Genomic DNA, 10022 nt, shown 5'->3' on the forward strand with positions numbered 1-10022 from the left:
TTTTGAACCCTAAATTCCACATTCAAATTCAAGTTTAGGTTAATTATATTTACAAGCCTTATCTCGAGATACTTCCTTCTTCAAACATGTTTTAAATGTCTTAGAAAGCTTACATTAAAATATTAGCTCAGAATTCTGCATGGTTTGGTCAAAATCCTCAAAACATCAAGACTGGCCGAAGCTTACCCGAAAGCTCGACCCTATTGTTTTTTCCATACTCTCTAGTCTGATTCCTTGGAGTTTCTTCTCCAGCAGCCATTCCTTGGAGCTTCTTCTCCAGCAGCCTTACACTAAAAACTAGACTCTTAGAGCTTTCAGGTGGCTTTGGAATCACTCAAAACTCATGAGTATTCTAGAAGAACTTCTCGTCCCAAGTTGATGCTACTTTCATACCTCACTGTCTGGCAGCATCTCGTCCTCTTGGAACTTCTTGATCAACGCATGGTCTTGCTACCAATGCATGCCCTTCATGAACAATGTATAGTCTCCTCCAAATCTACCCTCTAACACTTTTCCTAACGTTCTTTAAAGAGGATTTTGAGTTATGAATTGTAGAAACACCTTGTAGTGGTATTCATAGGCCAAAGGAACCGATCCTTCTCAACTTTACTAAGCCTCAATGCAAGACACCTCCTAATTTGGAGTGTTTGCACCATGCTTTGCTACCGCCTACTCCCTTGCCATTTACCTACTTTAGTTGTCTTCCTCATGCATAAGTCTTCTTTGCATGAAACTCTATTCGTCCAGCTCCTACTAACTCAAGCCCAACCACCTCTCGGTATAGCCATTTTTCTGGGTAAGCTCATCAGCCTTGCATAATGCAAACCTTAGCATTGCCTAAACACTTGGCCTATTGTTTAGTCCATCATGTAGCTCTTGCACTTCATCGCACAACTCCATCATCTAATGAATCTCTCACTGTAGCTTAACATCTAGCTCTCTCGCTGTCGTTCATCATCCAGCTCTCTCGCCATTGCCAATCGTCTAGTGCCTGTGTCCCATCGCATAGTGATCTCTCTCTCTTAACGATCCTGCTATCGCGTATCTCTCGCTCTTAAAGATCTCGCTGACTCTCATCGTCTAGCGCGTAGCCTATCACATAGCTCCTGTGTCTATTGTTTAGCTCCATCATTAGCGCTGACACCTATCGTCTAATGCATCACACCCTTCGTCTAACGTGTATGTTTATTGTGTAACACCATCACCCAACATCTGCATCTATTGTCCAGCACCCACCTAATGCATCGTCTAACATCTAAGCTATCTTTTTTTGGATTTAAACTAAAATTTAAAAATAAGAGATAATCAAATCATTCAAATAAAAAAAAAAGAAAAACAATTATCACAAACTTTTAAAAGACTTAATTTGAATAGTATTTGTTTTCTTCCTATAAAATATCGTATTCTGACTACTTAATAAAATATTCAAAATGGAGCAAATCTATATTTAATAATCAAAATTTATACTTACTAATTTCACAAGTCTGATATGTTTATATAGGCGCTAACACATTCACTAAGCAGCTTCTTTCGATGTGAACTTCTAAGAACATTAATGACATTTTCTCTCTCTCTGTTTTGTCTTTTAGAGGATTCCAAGCTTAGCAACCAATATAACATAGCCACGTGGCATTCCATTCATCACTATTATTTATTCCGTTTCTTTTTATAAAGATTCCAAATTTGTTTCCTTAATGTTCATGAAATTTCAAAATATGATAGTGTCGTTGGAAGTATCAAATTCGATGAAAATATTTATGTCTCAAATTTTATGAATATATCGATATCGATGGAAATTTCAAAAACTTTTATGAAAATTGATGGAAATTATTATAATTAGTTAATATCCATGTGAGAATAGAAATTTTAAAAAAATAAAAGTAATTACAAAATGATATCTAACATTGATTCATCAAATTCAAAGTTTTAGGATGATTTAGTAGAGTTTTAGTATAAAAATGCTCAATAATCTATTTAAAATGTGTTCATTGTCATTATCTAATAATTTAGGGAACGAAACCCTGTCTATTTCCACAGCGATATGATATTGTCCAGTTTGGATATAAACCATCATTACTTTACTTTTGATATCATCCAAAATGTCTAATATCAATAGTGCTTATATACTCATGACAATCCCTTTCCGTTAATATCAGATTTTGTTTTTCACTTCTAATGCGATCGTGTCATCGGTCTTCTAACCGAGCTTAATATGTGTTGTTAAAAAACTTATTGTTGTGTTGTTAAAAAACTTATTGTATGTCGTTTATAGGTTATTAGTGAATCAAGATCAATTTCACAAGGATAAATTTATGCAAGAGTTAGAGGATAAAAATATTAGATCACCTAATTAAGTTTTTATTAGAGTACAATGACCATGCAAATTTCATCTAATTGTTATAATGATGCTACAATAATATAACATCACAATTTGAGGTTGTGCTATCAATCTTGAAGTTTGAAGTTCGAACTCCTACTCATGTATTGTAAAAAAAATGCAACATATAGTTGATGAACATAAATTTCAATTTTTGTCTAAATTATTTTCTAATCCCAACTCAAACTACAATTTTTCATCCAAAACCTACCGTACTCTATTATTTATTTGGTTTTGAATTATGCTTCAAATGTTAGCATAATTACTTTAAATCTATATTAATAGATTAGCCCTATGATCATTCATGCCAAATTGTTAAGAATATATACGTACCGGATTCCATTGAAAGATTGATGATGGTTCTAAAGTGGCTATTGTCTTCCTCAACCAAAACTCCAAATGCCCTTAGTGGATCTCTCTCTAGATAGGATTCAAGAAAAACTGAGTGCTTATTGTTTTGGTATATTGGGGACCATAGCCTAAGGTTTCTTTATATACTAGTTCAATTAGGGTTCCCATTAAACCTTAATTAACTAGGAATGAGCTTTTACCTATTAAGTCCATACTACATTAGGAATCTAGGGCTTTAATTAATTAGATCACATAATATGGCCCAATCTAATAAAATAATCCAATGTGATAAATTATTAATCCACATACATAGTCCATATTTTAATTAAAAATATCAGTATTAAAATATATCTAACAATCTCCCATTTACAAGGTTGCTTTTCTAGTTTTGTTCTTTCGGTTTCAAACTATTTGAATCCCAATAACATATTGCGCTTTTTCCAAATCTTTCATCTAAAATTGGGTTGCATGCAAATTTTTAATGTCAATTAGGTATCCTACATTGTTTCCAATAAATAGAATATCATCTACATACAAAACTAGAAATGTTACAGTGGAGTTGATGATCTTTTTGTATACACACGGTTCATCAACGTTCTGTTTAAAGCCATAAGATTTGACCGCAGTATCAAATCTTATATTCCAGAATTTGGATGTCTGTTTCAATGCATAAATAGATCTCTTCAGTTTGCAAACCTTTTGCTCTTGACCCTATTCAATGAACCCTTTTGGTTGGACCATATAAATACTCTCTTCAAGATCTCCACTTAGAAAGGCAGTCTTGACATCCATTTGTCAAATTTCATAATTATAAAAAGTGGCAATGAACAAGAGTATCCTGATTGATTTGATCATAGCAATAGGTGAGAAGGTTTCTTCATAGTCCACCCCCTCAACTTGGGTCCAACTCTTTGTTACTAACAAGGCTTTATAGGTTTATACCTTCCCCGTATGGTCTCTTTTGCACTTGTAGATCCACTTACAATCGATAGGTCTTACCTCATCAGGTTTATCTACAAGTTTCCAGACTGAGTTAAAGTCCATAGACTCTATTTCAAGGTCTATGGCTTTGATCCATTGATCTCGATCAACATCATCCATTTCCTATTTATATGTTAATGGATCCTCTAAGACATCATCAAGTCTGTTGACTTTGCTTTCAGTTAAAACCATACAACGGCCAGGCTGTGTAATAACTCTCTCATTACATCGAGGATCTCTTAACTCTTGAGTAGGATGTGATGGACCAGACGTCCTTGATCTATCTACAACTCTTGTTGATGAGCAAGGGTGATCAACAAATGTTGTTGATTTGTCTGTAGACTTATTTGAAATCTCTTCCAATACTAGTTTACTGTAGGGTTTATGATCTCAAATGTGGTCTTCCTCTAGGAATGTGATATTTGGTGATACAATTACCTTGTTATCCTGAGGATCATAAAACTGACCACCTCTCGTTCCTTTAGGGTAACCTATAAACATGCATAATTTTGAACGATGTTCCAATTTCTTAGGATTTTGCACCAAGACATGTGCCAGGCAACCACAGATCCAGAAATGACGTAAACTAGCTTTACGTTCTGTCCATAACTCATAAAGTGTTTCTGAAACACTCTTACAGGGAACGTTATTCAAAATGTAAGATGCAGCCTCTACTGCATATCCTCAGAACGAGTTAGGCAACTGGACATAACTTATCATGGACCGAACCATGTCCAATAAGGTTTTGTTTCTCCATTAAGATACACCGTTCTGCTGAGGCGTTCCGGGTGTAGAGAGTTGTGACTGAATCCCGTGTTCAATCATATAGTCCTGGAATTTCAAGCTCAAATACTCCCACCTCGATCTGATCAAAGTGTCTTAATAGATTTACCTAATTGGTTTAGTCACACCCCACCTGGAGCCCGCCTATTGAGCCCAAGAGGAGGCGTGAAGGACTGCAAATACAACCCTTTTGTGATACCTACTACTCATCTGAACCTCTTAACTCTAAGTAAACTTTAAACCAAGGATGTAAATAATAACTCATTATATTACAAGCAGTACAACGATTACACAACTCTTAGTCTTACAAAGATTACAATAACAATTCTAAAACCCGGAAGTGTGTCTGTGGCTGTGGCAGACATTGACCTTAACAACACCCTGGAACTTCTCACTTTTCGCTACCTGGGAAGAAAAACATGAAAGAAAAAAATGAGTTTCATAAAGCTCAGTGAGTGATAAGTAACTTCTAGAGTCTATTTCAACTCATAAAAAATACAAGCATATCACATATACGAGGTTAATACTCAAATCTCAGCCTTGAATGAGTCTGATCTCAAACTCTACCTACACTCACAGTAGATAGTCAACTGATACTAATCATAAATGCTTACTCTCTTGCATTCCCTTTGTTTTCTATATGCACATAGCTCCCCGCTTATGGGCTCAAAACTTAGGACTGCCGGCCCTCTGACCATCCCATACAAGGTTCCTCCCATAGGCTCAAGAACTAAACCACTCGGTCCCTGACCATCCGATGAGGTTCCACTTGGGGCTCAGGAACTAGGTCTATTGCCTATCCATCCCGAACACATATTCTCATTCTCATACTGATTACTCATTCATAACATATACAATTTACTCTAATAGATATGCTTAAGACTTAAAGGAAAGTATCACTCACCTTGGTAAGGTAGGAACCTTTCTCTTAGAAGTTCCTAGGTTTTCTTGGCTCTTTTTTGAACCCTAAATTTCACATTCAATTTCAAGCTTAGATTACTCACAGTTACAAGCCTTATCTCGAGATACTTCTTTCTACAAACATGTTTTAAAATGTCTTAGGAAGCATGGTTAAAATCTTAACTCATAAGTTTTTCTGGTTTGACTGAAATCTTCAAAACATCAAGACTGGCCCAAGCTTTCCCGATAGCTCGACCCTTCTGCTGTTTCATCACTTTCCAGCCTGATTTCTGGAAGCTTCTTCTCCGGCAGCCCTACCGTTATACCTAGAATCTCAGAGCTTTCAAGTGGTTTTAGAATCACTCAAATTGCACGAGTATTCTGGGAGAATTCCTCGTCCCAAGTTGATGCTACTTCTAGACCTCACTGTCCAACAACATCTCCTCCTCTTGGAACTTCATGATCAACACATGGTCTTACTACCAACACATGCCCTTCATGATCAATGCATAGTCTCCTCCAAATCTAACCTCTAACACTCTTCCTAACATTTTTTGTAGAATATTTCGAGTTATGAATTGAAGAATCACCTTGTGGTGGTATTTCTAGGCCAAAGGAACCGGTCCTTCTCATATTTACTAAGCCTCAATGCAAGACACCTCCTACTTTAAAGTGATTGCACCATGCTTTGCCACCACCTACTCCCTTGCCATTCACCTACTTGAGTTGTCTTCCTCATGCATAAGACTTCTTTGCATGAAACTCTATTCGTCCAGCTCTTACTAACTAAAGCCCAACCACCTCTAAGTATAGCCATTTTTCTAGGTGAGCTCATCAGCCTTGTGTAAAGCAAGCCTCAACATCGCCTAAACACTTGGCCCTCGTTAGTCCATCGTGCAACTTTTATACTTCATCACACAACTCCGTCATCTAATGAAATTGTCATTGTTGCTTAACATCTAGCCCTTTCGCTGTCGCTCATCATCGAGCCCTCTCACTATTGCCAATCGTCTAGTGCCTACGTCCCATTGCATAGCTCATTCGTTTATTGATCTCTCTCTCTCAACGATCTCACTATCACGTATCTTTCACTGTTAACGATCTCGCAGACTCTCATCATCTAGCGCATAGCCTATCACATAGCTCCTACCCCTATCGTTTAGCTTCATCGTGTAGAGTTGACGCCTATCGTCTAACGCATCACATCAATCGTGTAACGCATCTGCTTATCGTGTAACGCCATCGCCCAGCGTCTGCGTCTATCACCTAGCGCCCGCCTAACGCATCGTCTAGCATATAAGATTATCTAGCACCCGCTCATCCTTTAGTGCTATCGTCTAGTGCTATCGTCTAGCGCTATCGTTTAGCTTCTACGCTTATCGCCTAATGCATCACTTCACATGCTTTAGCGTCGCTTGTAGCTACACGATCGTCTAGCACATCGCTTAGTGCCACCCACATAGCTATATAATCGTCTGCTCAGCACCTTGCGCTCAAGCTTCTCTTGATCTCGCTCATGTAGCTTCAACGCATGAGCAACTTTTGGCAATGCCTCTTCCCAACGCTTCGGCCAACATGCGTTCAACCTCACAATCTCTGTGCATGGTTGCCCTTAGCTTCAATGCTTAACTCTTTTAAACCTCTACTAACTCAGCCTCATCTCACGCGTTTAATGTTTCCTAACACCACACAAATGGTTTTATTTTTACTTCACACTTAGCCAAATTTTCACTAGTTAAGGCTTAAGTTCAAGCTACTCAAAGAAACTCTCTTCAACACTTAGAAATTTTCCTTCTCTTTAAAATAGGATTTAACTTATACTTAGTTAATTCCCTTAATTACCTTCTTAAGTAGGGAAATTGAGATTCTGGTTTCACAATTACTTCCCCCTTAAGGAAATTTCATCCTCGAAATTTACTCGACTTACTCTAGTTTAAGGTCTCACAACAACCTCTATTGCAAACTCTTATAATCTTACTATTACTACGCTCTCATTGCGCTACTCTAATATTAACTTTCTTAGTCTGTTCAATGATAATGCTTCTAGCCACCTCTTAGCTAGTTGTCGGACCAAACTATCTACAAATAACTTTTTTATCTCAAACTCTAAATGAGAATAATTAAATTCATACTTACCTTCCTCAGTAGATCTTCAAGTAGCGTTGTGAGTTCCAGCTCCAGTTGCCTGCTAGGTCATGCCACTTTCGCTATTCCTCTTAGTCTTACTTTGACTAAGTCTTAGAGTTCTCTTTAAACCTTTTCTCTATAACACTTCCCTCTGGTTTTACGAAACTCAAACCCCTGTTTTTTCCTAAGCTCAACCCATTTATTTTCAAAAAACTTTTGCTTTGATACCAAACTAGTATCAACTACCTCTTCAACTTTCCCAAAAACTTATGCTCTGAAAACAAGTTGTCACACCCCCACCCCAAGCCCACCTCCTGACCATGAGGGGAGGTGTGAAGGACCACAGATACCACCCTTTTGTGATACCTACTACCCATATGAGCCTCTTAACTCTAAGTAAACTTTAAACCAAGGATGTAAACAACAACTCATTTTATTATAGCCAGTACAACGTTTATACAACTCTCACACTTACTACAAAGTTTACAATAACAATTGTAAAACTCGGAAGTGTGATTGTGACTATGGTAGACCTTGATCTTAGCAGTACCCTGGAACTCCTCACCATTTGCTACCTGGGATGAAAAACATGAAAGAAAAAAATGAGCTTCAATAAGCTAAGTGAGTGGTAAGCAACTTCTAGACTATATTTCAACTCAAAAATAATACAAACATATCCCAAATACGAGGTTAATACTCAAACCTCAGTCTTGAATCAGTCTAATCTCAAACTCTACCTACACTCACGGTAGATAGTCAACTGATACTAATCATTAACGTTCACTATCTTGCATTCCATTTGTTTCCTATGTGCACATAGCTCCCCGCTTAGGGGCTCAAAAGCTAGGCCTGCCAGTCCTCTGACCATCCCATACAAGGTTCCTCCATAGGCTCAAGAACTAGACCTCTCGGTCCCCTGAACATCCTATGAGGTTCCACTCGAGGCTCAAGAACTAGGTCTATTGACCCCCTGACTATCCTGAACACATAATCTCATTCTCATGCTTATTATTCATTCATAGCATATATAATTTACTATAATAGATATGCTTAAGACTTAAAGGAAAGTGCCACTCACCTTGGTAACATAGGAACCTTTCTCTTAGAAGTTCCTTGGTTTTCTCGGCTCCCTTTTGAACCCTAAATTCCACGTTCAACTTCAAGCTTAGATTACTCATAGTTACAAGCCTTATCTCGAGATACTTCCTTCTACAAACATGTTTTAAAATATTTAAGAAAGGTTGTCTTAAAATATTTACTTAGAAGTCTACGTGTTTGGACGGAATCTTCAAAACATCAAGACTGGCCCAAGCTTACCTAAAACCTCGACCCTTCTATATTTTCCTCATTCTTCAACTTGATTCCTTGGAGCTTCTTCTTCGGTAGCCCTACCCTAAAAACTAGACTCTCAGAGCTTTCTGGTGGCTTTGAAATCACTCAAAACTCACGAGTATTCTGGGAGAACTTCTTGTCCCAAGTCGATGCTACTTCTATACCTTACTGTCTAACAACATCTCCTCCTCTTGGAACTTCTTGATCAACGCATGGTCTTGCTACCAACGCATGCCCTTCATGATTAATGCATAGTCTCCTGCAAATCTACCCTCTAACACTCTTCTTAATGTTCTTTGAAGAGGATTTCGAGTTATGAATTGATGAAAAACCTTGTGGTGGTATTTATAGGCCAAGGGAACCGATCCTTCTCATCTTTACTAAGCATCAATGCAAGACACCTCCTACTTTGGAGTGTTTGCACCATGCTTTATTGCCACCACCTACTCCTTTGCCATTTACCTACTTTAGTTGTCTTCCCCATGCATAAGACTTCTTTGCATGAAACTCTATTCGTCCAGGTTCTACTAACTCAAGCCCAACCACTTCTCAGTATAGCCATTTTTCCGAGTGAGCTCATCAGCCTAGCGTAATGTAAGCCTCAACATCACTTAAACACTTGGCCCATCGTTTAGTCCATTGTGCAGCTCTTGCACTTCATCGCAAAGCTCCATTTTCTAATGAATCTTTCACTATAGCTTAACATGAATCTTCATAAATTTTTCATTGTAAATGGGAAATACTTATACAAATAAAAATAAAAAAATGGAGGGGGGGGGATTAATAGTAATAGAAAATATTATATTAACCCTCGGTAAAAAGAAAGATAAAATCTAAAATTTCGGGTCATTTTATTTCTATCTTTCCACACATAACCGAAGAATGGAAAAGATTCTTCAAGGGTCTTGGGGCCCAGAAGTGCATGATAAATACCGCCAAAACCCAATACTGTGGAGGAAATTAAGTGAAGTACTCCAGACACAAAGTAAGGAAAGGTGTCTATAACTTCCCCACCAGGACCTACCCCTCAACCTAAAGTAGCTAGGTGAGGAAGTAAAATTAATCCTTCTTATCCAAGACTTGTATCATTTGATGATGCTATGTGAATCGCTAGAAACATGTGAAATGTATGGCTAACCCAAAAAAGTTCGATTCTATCTAAACTACTAAT

This window comes from Benincasa hispida, chromosome 3, assembly GCF_009727055.1.
Source record: "Benincasa hispida cultivar B227 chromosome 3, ASM972705v1, whole genome shotgun sequence".
NCBI lineage: Eukaryota > Viridiplantae > Streptophyta > Magnoliopsida > Cucurbitales > Cucurbitaceae > Benincasa > Benincasa hispida.